This window comes from Chiloscyllium plagiosum, unplaced genomic scaffold (assembly GCF_037043375.1).
Source record: "Chiloscyllium plagiosum isolate Xiang-an unplaced genomic scaffold, Cpla_swu_hap1 HiC_scaffold_43, whole genome shotgun sequence".
In the NCBI taxonomy this organism is placed as follows: Eukaryota; Metazoa; Chordata; class Chondrichthyes; order Orectolobiformes; family Hemiscylliidae; genus Chiloscyllium; species Chiloscyllium plagiosum.
Window position 1 is genome coordinate 4,303,671 of NW_028270181.1, and position 18,832 is coordinate 4,322,502.

Below are 18,832 nucleotides of genomic sequence, written 5' to 3' on the forward strand. Positions count from 1 at the left end.
GAAAGATATCTCAAATGATGGAAGAACTACATGTTTATTAACTAATTATAAATTCCAAATGTTGTAGTGGGATGGGAACCAACATCCCCAGAAAATCAGATTAGGCTCCTGAATTAATAGTCCCACTGACAATACCATTACCATTCCCCACCATCTCTATAGAATTTAAGAGACTGCAAACACTTCTGTAGTACTTATTTGATAAGCTACCAGAAAACGCTATGCAGATTAAAACCGAGTCTAATTCTCAATAAGTCCATAACCAGCCCCATATGCCCATCATCGCCCCAAACTGAACTACACCCTCGACCACTCCTCCTTGAACCTAGAATCTTGTGACTCAGTAAAGTCTAATCATGATCAGACTCACGAAACTTTGAAAAATTGGCATGACATTTGTGGCCATTGGATACTTCCAAAACATGCACAAAATGATCAGCTAGTACATGTAGGTGATCTACAAAGGCAGCTGTGTGCATGGATTGAATGTTTAAGATGGAAAACATATGACATTCGCTTTACAGTTATCAGAATCTTGCTGCTTGAGTTATTCCTCCAGCAACTTCATAAAGCTGCCCTTTAACTCAGTGTGTGGCATTCTCATCACTGAGTCTGTGCTGTGGGTTCAAGTCCTACTCCAGAGACCTGAGCTGATGACCAAAACTGATGTTTAAGTGCAGTACTGAGAGAATGCTCCACTGCGGCAAGTACCATCTTTAGGATGTGAAGGTAAATTAAGGTCTGACTGCCATCTCAGAAGAATGTAGTCAAATCCCACAGCACTATCTGAAGAGAAACAGAAGTTGTTGTCCCTGATGACCTTGCCAATATTTATCGCTCAACCAAAAACACTAAAACAAATCATCTAGGCATTATTTTATTGCTGTTTGTCAGACCTCAATAAATATCAGTCATTTTTTTCAATTTCAGTTGTTCTTATTGGTGCAATCTTCTGCGAAAATCTTCTAGGGATGGTGAGCTTGGTACTTACCTGCTTACCCTGTTTCTGCAAAGTATGATCTTAACCTACTGAATTTTGTGGATCATATTAACAGGGCTTAGTTGCTATCCTAATCATCTTGGGTTATTTGTTATGATTTTGCTGTAAGGTGAAACCAGATCAGAAGTTAAATAATAAGTAGTTGAGCTTTTCTTAACCAAGGCATGGAATACAAGAGCAGGGAGGTTGGCCTGGAACTGGATAGAACACTGGTTAGTCCATTACTGGAGTATATTTCTGATCACCCCATATTGAAAGGATGTGATTTCAGTAGGGAGGATGTAGACTAGATTTACCAGGATGCTGTCTAGTCTGGAGGGCCTGAGGAAAGAGGAGGCAAGATTGAATACGTTTCCTTGGAGCAGCATAGCTTGAGAAGGGACCTGATCAGAATGAATAATATTATGAGATGCACAGATAAGGCACTTTTTTTCCATTATAGAGAGGTCAATAACTGGGGGCATAGATTTTAGATAAGAGATTCTTCCAAGAGGAGTGTTGAGAAGAATTTGTTTCATCTGGAGGGTGCTAGGAGTCTGCACTGCATGAGGGAGTGGTTGAGTCAGAAACTCTTGAAACATTTAAATAACATTTATTTGTATAGTTAAAGCCTCCAGGGCACTGGGCTAAGAGCTGGAAAATGGGATTAGTGTAGTCAGATCTTTGTTACCAAATGGCCTTCCTCTATGCTGCAAACATCCAGAAAAGGCAAGTGGAAAACCTCTGTTTATGGGATCAGAAGCGTTCCTCTCCACAAATTTTGAGACTCTTCTGCAAAGGATTCCCTTCTGTCTTAAACTGCCATCCAGCACCAAATGGAAACTGAGAGGGAGCCAACTGCTGTTTAGTGTACAGAGGTTCACAATCACAGTGACTCTGACCTCTGTTCCACAAGGCTCAGTGTTGGGACCACAACTTTTCATTTTATACACAAATCATTTAGATGAAGGAACTGATGGCATTCTGGCTAAGTTTGCAGATGATACAAAGATAGGTAGAGGGGCAGGTAGCATTGAGGAGGCGGGGAAGCTGGAAAAGAATTTGGACAGGTTAGGAGAGTGGGCAAAGGCAGATGGAGTACAACGGGGGAAGTGTGAGCTCATGCAACTTGATAGTAAGGAGAGAGACATGGACCACTTTCGAAATGGAGAGAAAATTCAGAAGTCTAAAGTGCAAAGAGACTTGGGAGTCGTAGTCCAGGATTCTCTCAATGTAAACTTTCAGTTTAAGCCAATAGTTAGGAAGACAGATACAATTATGGCATTTATTTTGAGAGGACTTGAATATAAAAGCAGGGATGTCCTTCTGAGTCTCTAGAAGGCTCTGGTCAGGCCGCATTTGGAGTATTATGCGCAGCTTTGGGGCCCACATCTCAGGAAGGATGTACTGGCCCTGGAGCCTGTTCAGAAGAGATTCACGAGAATGGTCCCAGGAATGAATAGCTTAACATATGAGGACTCTGGGTCTCTACTCGACGGGGTTTAGAAGGATGAGGGGGATCTAATTGAAACTTTCAGAATAATGAAAAAGTGGATGTTGGGAAGATGGTCCCATTGGTAGGAGAAACTAGGACCTGAGGGCACAGCTTAAGAGTAAAGGGAAGATCTTTTAGAATGGCGATAAGGACTTCAGCCAGAGAGTGGTGAATCACTGGAATTCACTGTCACAGAAGGCTGTGGAGGCCAGGTCATTGAGTATATTTAAGACAGAGATAGATAGGTTCTTGTTTGATCTCCTTTACAAAGGTTACGGGGAGAAGGTGGGAGAATGGCATTGAGAAACTTATCAACTATGATTGAGTCGTGGAGCAGAGTCAATGGGCCGAATGGCCTAATTTCTGCTCCTGTGTCTTATGGTTTTATGGATAGGAAATTAACTTGGCTGAGTAGTACCAACTCAGAAATCCCCTCCAAATTAAATTCCATCCTTAAAACATTCGTTATTACACTTCTGCTTCCCTGAGCTCAATTTCCAATCCAGCCAGGGCCTGGGTTGAAGGCAGCCATGGAATATGATGATAAGAGTTTAATTAAGCAGTCTGCAAATTCCCTGGCTCCACTTCCCCATGGGCCTATTTTTGTTAACATGGGATGGATAAACAGTGGCACACAGTGGATAGTAAATCCAACTTGTTAGAGCAAATAAAGTCCAAGTAGAGGTAGTTCTCCTATAACGCAATGTTTGCATTCTTGTGCAACCCCTCATTATAGAGAAATTGCGCTTTTGAAACAGCACTTAAAGTGTTGCCGATATAATCGCGTTACAGCCAAACACACTTTTTTAAAAAGTTTGTGCTTTAGCAAGTGTCCCCAGTTTGTCAATCGCAATACATCAAAAATGTGTTAACTGGTTATAGCAGAAACCTGTATAAGAATCGCACAATGGGAGGAACAGTTCAAATCTTTGGAGAGGCAAGCAGGCAGGTGCAGGGGCTTGGGGACAACAGCAGCAGCTGTTGGCTGCCCTGTACATTGGTGGTCTGACTGCAAAATCCATTTTTAAAATTTAAACATTTTACGAGTTGGAGAAAGAATGCCTCATTTTGAAGTGCCTTCTCCTTTACTTATCTTCCATTACATTGTTACTGCCCCCTTCAAGCTGGAGGCATCCAATCAAATGTCACAGCTCCAAAAGCCTGCCTAATGAGGCAGCTGCCAAACCTGCCTTCTTGCCTTTGATTGTGTGAATGTTTGCCCCATAATTCTGGCTTCGGAGTCACAGTTCAGCCTGGCTGCAGGGTTCAGCTACCCTCAGAGAAATCGCAGCTTCATGTTTCATATAGATATTTTCAAAAATATGAAATAATGATTTGCATCTTTTAGTTTTGTATTAATATTATAAATAGGAAACGAGGAATTAAAAAATGAATGTTGGCAATTCAGACCTTCGAGCCCACTCTGCTACATAACATGATCGTGGCTGATCTTATCCTAATCTCATCTTCACTTTCCTGCTTGCTCCACATAGCTCTTTATTCCACTTTTCATCAGAAATGTATCTGTTTCTTTCTTGAATCTGTTGATTGATTCTGCCTCCACTGTACTCTGGGGAAGTGAGTTCTACGGATTCACAACTCTCAGAGAAGTAGTTTCTTTTCATCTTTTCATCCTGCCTTCTCTCACTCTATATCTATGCCCTCTTGTTTCAGACTGTCTTAAAATGCAATAAGATAGATAAAATTTCTGGGACTTGACTAAGTGTGTCCAAGGACTTTGAGAGAGGCTAGAGAGGAAATTGTAGGGCCCCGAGGGAAGTTATTTGTATCATCGACAGACAAGGGCAAAGTGCCCGAAGGTTGGGAAGTGGCTAATGTTGTGCCATTATTTAAGAATGGCTGCCATGAAATGCCTGGAAACTACAGATTGGTGACCCTAACATTTATAGTGGACAAGTTGTTACAGAGGATTCTGACACCAGGATCTGTAAGCATTTGAATGGACAAGGACACATTTGAGATAGCATAGCTTTGTGCGTGAGAAATCATGTCTCACAAACTTGATTAGTTTTTTGAAGGGATGACCAAAAAAGTAGAGGAGGGCAGTGCAATAGATGTTGTCTACTTGGACATTAGTTTGGTCTTTAATAAGATGCCACATGGTAAGTTGTTGAGTAAAGTTAAGTCTCACAGGATGCAGGGAGAGCTAGCCAATTTGATACAAAATTGGCTTGACAGTACAAGACAGAGGATGGTGGTAGAGGGTTGTTTTTCATACTGAAGGCCTGTGACCAGCAATGCGCCACAGGGACCACTGCTGAGCCCAATGTTATTCATTGCTTCTATACATGATTCAAATGAGAATTTAGGAGTTATGGCTAGAAAGTTTGCAGATGACACCAAGAAAGTATAGTTGACAGTTAGGAAGGTTATGTGGGAATACAGTGAGATATTGGTCAGTGGGCCAGTGGACTGAGAAATGGCAGATGGAGTTTAATTTAGATAAATGCAAGGTGTTGCATTTTAGTGTGTCAAACCAGGACAGGACTTACACAGTCAATACTAAGGGTCTGGAGAGTATAGCTTCTTGAAAGTGGAGTCACAGGTAGACAAGATGGTGGAGGAGGCTTTCAGCATGCTGGCTTTCATGGTCAGAACATTGAATATAGGTGTTGGGATGTCTTGATGCAGCTGTACAAGACATTGATAAGGCTAGATTTGGGGTAGTGTGCAGTTCTGGTCACCCTACTAAAGAAAAGGACATTATTAAACTAGTTCAAAACTAGGTGGCATATTTTTGAGGAGGAGAAAGATTTAAAAAGGACACGAGGGACAACTTTTTGCACAGAGAGTGGTTCATATGTGAAATGAACTGACAAAGGAAATGATGGATGCAGGTACAGTTACATAAATAGGAAACGTTTGGAGGGATATGGGCCAAATGCAAGCAAGTGGGACTAGTTTGGTTTGGGAACATGGTCAGCATGGGAGTGTGGACTAGTTGGACCAAAGGGTCTGTTTCCCTGCTGTTTGACTATAAAGAGTGCAGAAAAGATTTACTAGAATGCTACCTGGACTAGAAAATTAGAGTTATAAGGAGAAGTTAGATAGGCTGGAACTTTTTTCCTGGAGCATCGGAAACTGAGGAGTGACGTTATAGAAGTCTATAAAATTATGACAGACATACATGGCCAACAGTTTTTCCCCATGGTAGGGAAGTCTAAAATTAGAGAGGGCATTTTTTTCACAGAGGATGGTGAGTGTCTGGAACAGGCTGCCAGAGGTAGTGGTGGAAGAGAGTACAATTTTGTCATTTAACATCAACATACAGAGAGATTTGGGCATACAAATCCACAGTTCCCTGAAAGTGGCAAGACAAAGTGGTCAAGAAGGCATACAGCTTCCATGCCTTCATTCTTTGGTACATAGAGTATAAAAATTAGCAAATAATATTGCAGCTGTGTAGAACTTTAGTTCTACAATTTACTGTGCATGCCCCTCCTGTATTAGATATTTCAAAATGCATTACCTTTATTTGCCTGAATTAAACTCTGTCATTTCTACTCCTAAGTCTCCAGCATATCTATATCTTGCTGTATTCTTTGGCAATCCTCCTCACTATTTGCAGCCCCCAATCTTTGTGTCATTTGTAAACTTACTAATCAGTGGTCCCAGCACTGATCCCTGCAGAACACCACTAGTCACAGATCTCCAGTCAGCAAAACACCCTTTCGTCGCTACTCTCTGTCTTCTATGACTAAGCCAGGTCTGCATTCATCTTATCAGCTTACTGTGGATCTCATGTGACTTCACCTGTTGTATCTGCTTGCCATGAGAGACCTTGTTATAGGCCTTGCTAAAGTCCATATAAACAACATGTACTGCCGTGCCCACATCAATCATCTTTGTCACTTCCTCAGAAAACTCAAGCAGTTCTTACCAATACAAAACATGCTGCCTATCTCTAATAAGTCCATATTTTTCCAAACTGGGAATAAATCTTATCTTGAAGAACCTTCTCCAATAATTTCCCTAGCACTGACGTAAGGCTCACCGGCCTTTTTCAGATTATCCCTGTTGCCCATCCAACATGTCCTTCTCCTTTGTGTATACAGATGTAAATTATTCATTAAGGACCTCACCCACTTTCTCTGGCTCCACACATAAACTCCCTCCTTTGTCCTTGAGTGGACCTATCCTTTCCCTGGGCAGCTTCTTGCTCCTTATATACATACATTTAAGATTTTAAGGAAAATCCCAAGATGGTATACATACACACTGTCTTGGAATTTTCTTTAATGCTGTTTGCCAATGACATTTCATGCCCCTTTTCTTTGAGTTCTTTCCTGCTATCTTCAAGGGCTTTGTCTGACTTCAGTTTCTTAAACCTTTTTTGTTTTGACTTAGCTCTCAATTTCTCTTGTTATCAAAGGTTCCCAAATCTTGATTCTTGATCCTTATTCTTCATTTCACAGGATCTGAACTTTAATCAATTGGCCTCAAAAAAATTCCCACATCCCAGATGTGGATTTACCCTCACACAGCTGATGCTCCAATCTAGATTCCCCAGATCTTGCCTGATATTTTTGTGGTTAGCCTTCCCTTAATTTATTAATTTCACTTGAGGACTATGCTATCGTTATCCATAAGTAACTTAAAACATACAGAATGATGGCCACTGTTCCTATAATACTCCCCCACTGAAACTTGGATTACTTGGCCAGTCTTATTTCCCAATATCACGTCTAGTATGGCCCCCTTCCCTAATTGGATTATTTACATATTTCTTCAAAAAACAGTCTGGAACATACCTAACAAATTCTCTCCCCTTCAAGCCCCTGGCACTAAACAAGTCCCAGTCAACATACAAAACCAAGAATCGTGAAATCTACTGTTCAACAACCAATGTCAAGCTAGTAGTGACATCCACCTCAACAGCTGCAACATTCAACTATCTGTTCCTCACTAACAATTCAAAGACTGAACTATATATCATTTTATATCTTTTAACTTTTTGGACTCACCTCTTAATTCTGATCTGTATGTATGCGTTGTGTTGTTATTTCTACTTGGGTCTAGTAATTCATAAACTCACTCGTTTTGCTAATTAAAAGAAAGAAAACCTGGTTACATTTGAACATTTTAAAACATGAATCCATTTGCATCTAGGGGAGAAGTTTCATCAAGGGAAGGGATCCTTTGACATTTTATCTTGCGACAAAATGAAGGTGAACTAAATTTGATTCTAACTTTTAAGACTATTTTCAACTTACCTGGACAGTTGCAATGCCTTATTTTGAAGTTTTAACAACTTGGACACAAAACAATACAGTGATAACCAAATCAGCATTGTACACAATGGTAAGTTGGGGAGGGTGGGGAGATGGTGAATAACTAAGGGGAGCGAGTTCACACCTCCTCACTAGGGACCTGAATGGTTTGAGGTATCCTGCCTAGAACCATAACAAATTGGAGAACTTCGCCTGGGAATTGTTGGTAATATTTTCAAACTATCTTATACATACAGATAACACACAAAAAGACAAAATATTGCAGCTACTGTAAATCAGACATAAGAACAAAAAGTACATGAGAAACTCAGCGGTTTTGGCAGTATCTGAGGTGAGCGAAATAGAGTTAAGATTTAGGTTGTAGGTTTGCTCACTGAGCTGTAGGTTTGATATCCAGACGTTTCATTACCTGGCTAGGTAACATCATCAGTGGCGACCTCCAAGTGAAGCGAAGCAGTTGTCTCCTGCTTTCTATTTATATCTTTCTCCTGGATGGGGTTCCTGGGGTTTGTGGTGATGTCATTTCCTGTTCGTTTTCTGAGGGGTTGATAGATGGCATCTAGATCTATGTGTTTGTTTATGGCGTTGTGGTTGGAGAGCCAGGCCTCTAGGAATTCTCTGGCATGTCTTTGCTTAGCCTGTCCCAGGATAGATGCGTTGTCCCAGTCGAAATGGTGGTTTTTTTCATCCATGTGTTGGGCTACAAGGGAGAGAGGGTCGTGCTTTTTTGTGGCTAGCTGGTGTTCATGTATGCTGGTAGCTAACTTTCTTCCTGTTTGTCGTACGTAGTGTTTGTGGCAGTCCTTGCATGGAATTTTGTAGATGACGTTGGTTTTGTCCATGGGTTGTACTGGGTCTTTTAAGTTTGTTAGTTTTTGTTTGAGAATGTTAGTGGGTTTGTGTGCTACTAGGATTCCGAGGGGTCTTAGTAGTCTGGCTGTCATTTCTGAAACTTCTTTGATGTATGGTAAGGTGGTTAGGGTTTCTGGCTGTGTTTGGTCTGCTTTTCGTGGTTTGTTCTTGAGGAATCTGCGCACTGTATTTTTTGAGTATTCGTTCTTCTTGAATACGTTGTGTAGGTGGTTCTCCTCTGTTTTCCAAAGTTCGTCTGTGCTGCACTGTGTGGTGGCTCATTGGAATAGTGTTCTGATACAGTTTTGTTTGTGTGTGTTGGGATGGTTGCTGGTGTAGTTAAGTATTTGGTCAGTGTTTGTCGGTTTTCTGTATACGCAGATTTGTAGTTCTCCGTTGTCCTTTCTTTCGACTGTGACGTCCAGGAATGCGAGTTTGGTGTCGGTTTCTTCCTCCTTGGTGAACTTCATGCCTGTGAGGGTGTTGTTGATGATGTTAAATGTCTCTTCTATCTTGTTTCGTTTTGTGATGACAAAGGTGTCATCTACGTAGCGGACCCAGATTTTTGGTTTGATGGTTGGTAGGGCTGTTTGTTCTAGTCTTTGCATTACCGCTTCTGCTATGAATCCTGATAGCGGAGATCCCATGGGTGTGCCGTTGGTTTGTTTGTAGACTATGTTGTTGAAGGTGAAGTGGATGATGTTTTCGTTGGTAATGTGATTGATGGTGGTTGGTGTGTGTGTGATGGTCTCTTCTAGAAGTGTGGTAAGTATTTCCTTTGCCAGGTTGATGTTGATGGAGGTGAACAGTGCTGTTACGTCGAATGAGATCATTGCTTTGTCTTCCTCTATTTTGGTGTTTTTGATGATAGAGTTAACATTTTGAGTCCACAATGACTCTTCTTCAGAACACAGAATAATATGTTCTAAAGTACTGTCATATTATTCTTGAAACATTAACTACATTTCTCTCTCTTCAGATGCTACCAGACTTGCTGAGTTTCTCTGGTGCCTTCTGTTTTTATTTTAGATAACATACACACTTGTGACAAGAAAATCCCACAGGTGCAATATCGCACTGAAGAAAGTTGTTTGTCAAGTTTGACTTGAATCATTTTTGATCAATTATATATTTGCTTTGCATCCTTCTAAAGCATTCATCGAGAGGAAAATACAAGCAAGCACATCTTTTTGCCAATCCAGCACTTCAGACAGTCACTGATATATAGGTAAAATGGAGTAAAGTGATATACTTACCAAAGTTGCAATTCCATCCATTCGGAGTTGTGTCCCTACTCTGATTAGGGCATGACAAATATCTTGACCAATTAGGAAACCCAATTTGTGAAGGCAGAGACACATCTTAGCATTCTGTACAAATCAGTGTCTATTGTATTTAACTTGATCAACAAGGTATTGTTTTGGATCCAAATTGTGGAAATTTCAAAATAAGGAACCACTGTCTAGTTAAGTTGGAAGTATACTTAAATGGTAAAATCAAATTTAATTCACCATAATTTTTGACATTTTGGCCTTTACACAGGTTATTTGAATTTCCCACAAAAAATGATGAAAGACTATTTTTAGTGATTGTATCGGAGATCCTTTCTCTATTGCAGTCACTGTGGCTCAGAATTTGATAGCTCACTTAATCATCAGAGATGTTTATGTGAGCTTTACTGTTTCCTCTGAATAAGCTGTGCATCACTGTCTTTTTTTATTGCAACATACTGAAGTGAGGGCATATTAAGGACAGAGAGCAACTCATTTCCGGGCACTGTTTTTGCCAGTAAAGGATGGTATGTTGGGATATGAATTAATACTGAATTTCAAAGCCAATTTTGCATACTGCATGAGAATTGCAAACCATGTGCAACCGACCAGAAATTTGGTATTTCATTTTATACCTAAATACAATCAAATTAATTTGCAGCAATGATTACCCTGTTCAACGTGAAGATATCTTCATAATAAATACAAAATATTCTTAGAAACAATTAACTGACAGTGTATATTATTTCAGATATTTTATCACAATAAGACATAACCTATAAATTATTTACCGTTGATGCTTTATAGCTTTCACTATGTCATACATATTTAAGGATCTTTATTTCCACAATGCTGGAACATTTTATATTAATTTGATTGTTCTGTCAAAACACATACTTTCTTTCATGCTTGTCATTTTTCAGAATACCCAAAATTTCAATAGTTGTGTAAAGCTTTTGTAGCCAAAATCCTTAACTTTTTATTCCCTTTAACTTTCTTAAATCCCTTTGGCTATGTCCCAACTCTCAGAAGCAGGTGGCATGGTATCCTCCTGTGCCTGTGCCACTGTCATTTTAAAGTCTCTTACTGAGAGCTTTGCTGGAATGATTGATATCCCCCCTTTTCATTCTCTTCCAATGGAATAACATCCAGTGTCCATTCGCTGTACATTCTAGTTTCAGGCGCTTATCCCTTTGGGAACTGTCACTCAACCCACTTATTGCCACAGTGGAACATGAATAACCTGTCTATCTTCACCACTTTGGTGAAATCCTTACAGTTTGTAAAAAATAGTTTAGTTCTGAACTCAAAGTAGGATAACGATACAAAATTAGATTAGGAGAAATAAAAAATATAAGGAAAGATCAAATTATTTAGAAGAATTTCCTGTTGAACAAATTTCTGAGAGAGCATAGTTTTAGGCTAAAGGGAGGCAGGTTTAAAACAGAGATGAGAAGGAATTATTTCTCTCAAAGGGTCGTGAATCTTTGGAATTCACAACTTTAGAAGAATGCGGTGGATGCCAGGACACTGAATAAACGTAAGGACTAACTAACCAGATTTTAATGAGTAATGGGTTGACAGGTTAGAAAGAGCAGGCAGGAAAGTGGAGTTGAGGTTGAAATGACATCAGCCATGATTGCAGTAAATGGCGGAGGTAGCTTGACAGGCTGAAAGGCCTACTCCTGCTTCTGGTTCTTATGCTCTGCTCCTGTTGATGGCCAGCTTGGAGGCTGGAAGGGCACTTAATTTGAAGGGGACTGGGCTGGTGGCATAACCAAACCCAGCCAACCTCTTGCCTTCACCAGAATTAAGTTTTGGGTGGGAAGGCCCAAAGTCAACCCACACCAATTGAGACATTTTTGCGGCCAGTTAAAGGCAACTTAAGAGCCTCATTCCACTGCTGCAGCCATTAACCGACCAGCAAGGGGGCATGCCATTATGTGGCATACTCAACAGCTGAACCTATGGGAATAGTTTGTCACTTCAGGTGAAGTGGGGAATGACATTCGAGGAAAGTCATTCAGTGGAACCTGTCATTGGTCAGGGCTGTACTCAATGGGACTTCTACACCCCAGCCACTAACGTGAGCAAGGCCTTCTACAAATCTCACCGAGAGGGATCTTTTGCAATCCTGGAACTGCCAGTAGCGCCCATGGCCTCTGCTATAGTGCTACTGAGTGCAAGAGCTGGTGGACTTTGATTGGCTGGAAGCTGTCCCTTGCCAGGACTTTGGTGCCTAGGGTCTTGATTCCAGCTGATTACGCACTGATGGCCTAACTGATAAGCTGTGTAATTTGGTGAAACTTCAACTCGCTGATAAGACCCCCGCTGCCCTGTAATTAGGCAAATAAAGTTTAACCTGATCAATTCTTCAATGTGGTACAGTGGGCCGGAATGGTGGCTCAGTGATTAGCACTGCAGCATCACAGCACCAGGGTCCCAGGTTCAATTCGAGCCTTGGGCGACTGTCTGTGTGAAGTTTGCACATTCTCCCTGCGTCTGCGTTGGTTTTGTCCGGATGCTCTGGTTTCCTCCCACAGTCCAAAAATGTGCAGATTAGGTTAATTGGCCATGCTAAATTGCCTTGCCCATAGTGTTAGATGCTTTAGTCAGAGGGAAATGGGTCTGGGTGGGTTACTCTTCGGAGGGTTGGTGTGGACTGGTTGGGCCGAAGGGCCTGTTTCCACATTGTAGGGAATCTAATCATTTCCAGCACTGATGTATCATAAATAATCACACAAACATTTATTGCAAGGTTTCTTGAACACCACACTGGTAAGGAACGCATTTTATAGATAATGCCTTCTGTTACATGCATAATTACATATGCAACTGACCTCTGGTACAGCTAGTTGAACTTTTGTAGTCTGTTGGATGATGATCCTTGTTAGCATCACATTTCAGCTAAGATCAAGTTTCTGCTAGTCCTTTGAACTTGATCCTCGAAAGATTTTGCAGTATCAAAATACAGTGACACAGGCTTTGCATGACATAAATGCATGCATACCTGACACTAACACACATCCCATCCTCACTAACTGGATAGGGCAGTTATTCATGTGGTGGAAATAAAGATAGTTCACAATTGCATCAATCAATATAAACAAGGAGCACTGTTGGCTGAAGGATTATGTTGAGATGTCATATTTGTGATCTTCAGATAGTGTCATAAATCACAGAGCAAAATGTAAATGATTTAGCCATGTAAACCTCAAGAGTACATTAAAGCTATTTCTAGACCAAATTTAACTTTTGAAAACACAGACATGTCAACTGTAATTTAACAGGTGAGGTTATGGGGTGAAATTGCTTTATTGCACCTGTTACCAGTTCAGAAAACAGAGGTTCAAACCCAGAAGCCATCTACATCCCCACATCAGAAGTGAAACATATATAAAATCATGGGCTAAATTTTGTGTTGGAGCACACTTTCCCCCACTGTGGAGGAGGTGGGGAGTGAAATAGTCATACTTTATGATTGGGGTGCTCTGTAATCTGCAATGGTTAAGGGTCACAGTCAGGCTTTTGAAGTTGGAGGGCCAGAGGTTTTTCATCTTCCAGCTTTAGGAGAGCAGTCAGTTGTAAATTAGAAAAGTAATAGAGAACATTTCAACATGAAGGTGGCCTCGCAGAAACTTTAAAATAAAAATCTTTTGAAAAACAGAAATAGCAGAAGGACTGTGCACTTGCATTCAGGCAAAGAAAGCCGTAGGCTTGTTTGGATCTCTGGCAGCCTAACCTGCTATACAGCATTCACCTCAAGGCAGATGAATGCCCAAGTCACATTGGGAAATTGGAGATGAACTTGAAAATACTACTTGGCCTTGCTTGCAGCTTAATGACACTCTTAATGGTCCGGCTTGAACCTGGCTCAACTAAGATGACTGATGCCAGGGACAGTGCACAGAAACTGGCACATTGAATATCTCTGGTGTACTCAGGCCCGACCACTTCCTTTCCCGGCCTTAACTGGATCCAAAAGTCTGCCTCACGTTGTAAAGGCATTCCTGGACACTGCCTGAACTCAGGTTAAGCATCTTGTTAAGGCCAAAAAGTTAATAAGAGTTTATTTTAAGATCCATCATAGAAAACTATTGCCCTAAGAATATAGTCTGAGCCTTTTTCATGCAAGATAATCTGATCTGCATATAGTCAAACCACCAGTCCTTAAAAGGCATTACAGGCCTATCACCACATCCACAGGTCCAGTTTTTGTCGTTTCAGTTACCTGCAGTTTACCATGGCCCGAACATATTACAGGGAACGTTACAGAACCAGGGTCCGGGGATTGCTGGGAAGCCAAGTTTCCCATTTAAATGAATGGGTTCATGACTATTTGTGGTCTTGGAACATATTCCCCCATGGATACAGGAGGACTACTGTATTCAAACTGACCATTCAAAATCATGGAGCCATGATTGGGAAAGATTCTCTCATTTATTTGGTATTACTGCCAATCACCTTTCCAATTCCCTTTGCTCCAGATTTTACTTTGCATCTGTTACTGGTGAAGCAGCTGGCTGAAAATTACAAGGTACCACAGCCCCAACAGTTTCCTTGAATTATTACATTGGGCACCAAGGAGCAACTTTGAGTAGTCCTCAGGCCAGCCTCTTCTGAAATGTGATTTATACCAGTAAATAGACACGAGAAAGAATTATTTTCCAATAACATATATTGAAGCTATCAGTGTAATGATTGAACATTATGACTCAGGCCTTTCTTTACATAGCATGGACTAGAGCATTTTTCAGCACCATGAATTTTAAATAAAAGTTATTCAGAGCTAGCTGACCATTACACAATACCAAAAAATAATATAGCTTCAAAGAGCCATGGTCTTACTTAGGAGATGAAAGTAGGTATGATGGTTGAGATGGAAGACTTGATTATGAAGTACCTTAATGAAGCAATTCCATAGGAAACCAAGGTGCTGACTGGAACCATCTCAGCACAACTCTAGCCCAACATGAAGTTAAAGAGGCCGCCTTATAGCTGAGGACCAACAAAGTGACTGGCGCTAATTAATCCACGCCTGCGTACTAAATTACAGAGAGGCATTCTTGGCTTGTAAACACAACCTCACCTCCCTCATCTTGAAGGAGGACAGCAAGCTAGGGGATCTCCAAGATGCAATAGCTGTGGCCATTATTTAGAAAGCAGACAAAGCCGACTACTGGTATTCCTATCATCTGCCACAGGGTAAGTCATTGCACAAATCCTCCTCAATCACTGTCTCAGAGTGTCTGAAAATCTCCTATGAGAATCACAATATGGATTCTGATCATCAAGAGACACGGTGATCTTCATAGCAAGACAAATTCAAGAAAAGTAAAGAGCAGCAGCAACCTCTTTCTACAGCCTTCTTTACCTCACAAAGTTGACTCTTTCAACTGTAAGGGACAATGGAGCATTCTCTTCTAATTTGGTTGCCTGCAAAAATTCATCACCATCCTCCATCTATTGCATTACAGCATGCAAGCCACAATCCTCATCAATAGATCTATGACAGACCCAATACACTTAAATAGGGTTAAGCAGGGCTGAGTCAAGGCATCAACACTCTTCTTTATCTTACTTGCCAAAATATTGCACCCCAACTTCATTAAGCTTCCTGCTGGATTATGAGCTCCTCTAAAGGACAAGCAGGATACTGTTCAAACAGTATCACCTCCAGACCAGAACCAAGACCACCCCAGCCTCTGTCATCAAGCTGCAGTGTGCAAATGCACATACTCAGAGGCCAAACAGTCATCAATACATTCACAGAGACATATAAGAGAATGAGCCTGAGACCAACCATTTGGAAGACAACCTGCTCCTACTGCCCAGCACTTACCTGCATAATCAAGATCTACATTGAGCAACTGGTCATTGTAGATCAATTCGTGTAACTCTTGAGTCTCATTTGAGGAAGGGCAGACATCAATGATAAAATCCAACATCACCTGCAGTATGTTTGATGACAAACACCTCAAACCCAACAGCTTTCTCATGGTCTACGGGACAACGATGTGATCAGTACATCTGTATTTGTTAGTGAGTTGTACAACATATAACTTAACCCCCGAGAGAATTATCACTAGTGATGCCTCCACAAAATCCTGCAATTTCATGAGCAGGTTAGGCACTCCAATATTAATGTGCTCCTTCAGTCCAATATCACCAGTATTGAGACACTGGTTACAGTCAATCAGCTGTATTTAGTAGGTCACATGTTCCACATGCCTGACACAAGACTTTCAAAACAAGCTCTCCAATCTGAGCTTCATCATAGCAAATGGTTACCTAGAGAACAGAGGGAATGGCTTCAAGTACATCCTCAATGACACCCTGAAAAATGCAATAACTCATCTGTGGAATTCTTTACCACGCAAGGCTTTTGCAGCTGAGTCATAAGGTATCTTCAAGGGATGAGATAGACAGATCTTTAATCAGTAAGTGAATCAGAGAAGGTAGGAAAATGGAGTTGAGGATCTCATTCAGTGGCAGACCAAATTTCATGGGCTGAATGACCTACATCAGCTCTTATGTCTTATGGACCTAATGGGAATCTGTAGCCAAAGGCTGCCCAAACTGGAGAAGCATCCTTGAAGGTGCCAAACAAGAACCATTTCCAACACACCTAGATCGACAGCATGCACAACAATAGAAACAGTATGCAGAAATCTGACCAATCCACTTCAGCACAGACCACCTACCCCACCATTAGCAGGGTTTGGAAATCCAGTATTGATCTATTTAGTCACTTTAAGAGTTGCAAAAAGTCATTCTCAATCCCAAGTGACTGCCCAATGGCGGAAACAGATAGATCAACTAATATACACATAAATATAAAGAAGCAGATGCTGGAAATCTGAAATAAAAAATGGAAAATGTTGGAAATGATCAATAGGTTTATCAGCATGTGGAGAGAGAGAAAGTTACCATTTCAGACCAAACACCTTTAACTTGAGGTTCTGAGAGTTAGGAAACACAGAGATGCCTGACAAAACTACTATAAAATATGCTGGAAGTTGCTTCGTGCGTTGGCAGAATTTGAAGTAATTAAGTTAAACTTTCATATAGAATAATGCTGCCCATTATTCCTCCCATTTAACAGTGCAACGTTTGCCAAATACTGTAATTCAAAAAAAGAATTCAAAAGCTGTCCAGAAGAAATGGTGCACGTTTATGTAATTCTGGTATGATTATTATTCCAAAGTTCTTTCCCTCTATAAGGTTGTGTGAATGAGATCAGTAAAAATGATATGACCCTACCTTATCATGTTGATGACTTGAGATTATGTTATCCAGTGCTCAGAGAAGATACAGTAAATTGCATTCCCTACTCCACAGGGAGACCCTTGAGCTGCAGTTGCATGGGCAGTTAGCACATAGACCAGCAATAAGAAGAAGCCTGTATTAATGCAAAGATAAATATTTTTTTAAAAGGGAAGTCATGACTTCAAATGTTGTTATAGAGTCATAGAGATGTACAGCATGGAAACAGACCCTTCAGTTCAATTCGTCCAAGCCGACCAGGTATCCCAATCCAATCTAGTCCCACCTGCCAGCGCCCGGCCCATATCCATCCAAACCCTTCCTATTCATATACCCATCCAGATGCCTTTTAAATGATGCAGTTGTACTAGCCTCCATTACTTTCTCTGGCAGCCCATTCCACACACGCACCACCCTCTGCGTGAAAATGTTGCCCCTTAGGTCTCTTTTATATCTTTCTCCTCTCACCCTAAACCTATTCCCTCTAGTCCTGGACTCCCCCACCCCAGGGAAAAGACCATGTCTATTTACTCTATCCATACCCTCATGATTTTATAAACCTCTATAAGGTCACCTCTCAGCCTTCGACGCTCCATGGAAAACAGTGCTAGCCTATTCAACCTCTCCCCATAGCTCAAATCCTCCAACCCTAGCAACATCCCTGTAAATCTTTTCTGAATCCTTTCAAGTTTCACAATATAGGAAGATCAGAATTGCATGCTATATTGTTGTTGTTTCAGCTTGTAGTGTGACACAATAACACCAGCGACACCCCAATCACTAACAATATTGTGTTAATCATGGCTGGTTTCCAGATGGAATATAATGATTATTAAAATAATTGATATATCTAATCCAACAAAAGTTGGGTCACCCAGCCTAATCCCACTTCCCTTCATTTGGTCCATAACTCTCGGGATGACTTGCATATCCAGACATCTTTTAAATGTGTTGAAAATGTCTGTTTTTGGTAGTGATTTCCAGACATTTACCACCCTCTCAGTGAAAAAAAAATCCATTTCTGCCATTCATTTTAAATTCATGCCCCCTATTTACTGACTTCTGTGTTAAGGAAAATAGATCCTTCCTATTCATTCTTTCCAGGCCCTTCACAATATGGTATATCTCCACCAAATCTCCCCTCAGCGTATATAAAAGCAAAATGTTGCAAATGCATGAAACCTGAAACAAACACAGAAACAAACACAGAAAATTATGGGTCTAGCAGTTTCTGTGGAGAGGGAAACAGAGTTTAATATTTGAGTCCAGTACAAAGCTGCTTTAGTTTCTGCTGTTCCAAGGAGAACTCTGGCCCATATAACCATTCCTTGTAACTGCATTTTTCACCCTGGCAATACTCTTGTAAACTTATGTTGGCACCATTGAAAGAGTATTGAGTACAGGAATTCACTTTTAGATAAGGAACAGCAGATAATGGTTGGATACAAAGAAGATGGTATAAAGTGGGAGTAGAAATCTGCACAATATGTAACTTGTTTAATAGAAAACAATTGTATAAAATGGACCATATACAGAATCTATATTCAAGTGGACTGCCAATTTCATGTCTTTTGACTAAACCTGGAGATACCGGACACACTAAAAAAAACAAGAGTCACATATTGCTGAAGGAAGGTATGTCACTGAATCTTTTCATCTCATATTCATTGGGATAAATGCAAGAACGTAAAAAATTCAAATGATTAGAACAATTTCT

The 18,832-nt window shown here is 40.7% G+C and overlaps 1 long non-coding RNA gene across 1 annotated transcript in view; it reads right to left on the reverse strand.

Moving 5' to 3' along the window:
- LOC122541937 (uncharacterized) overlaps positions 1 to 18,832 on the reverse strand; it is a 106,213-nt gene that overhangs the window by 29,881 nt on the left and 57,500 nt on the right. Inside the window, exon 2 of the long non-coding RNA XR_006309722.2 lies at positions 17,113 to 17,251. This is a non-coding gene — a long non-coding RNA (uncharacterized LOC122541937). The remainder of the gene's footprint in view (positions 1 to 17,112; positions 17,252 to 18,832) is intronic.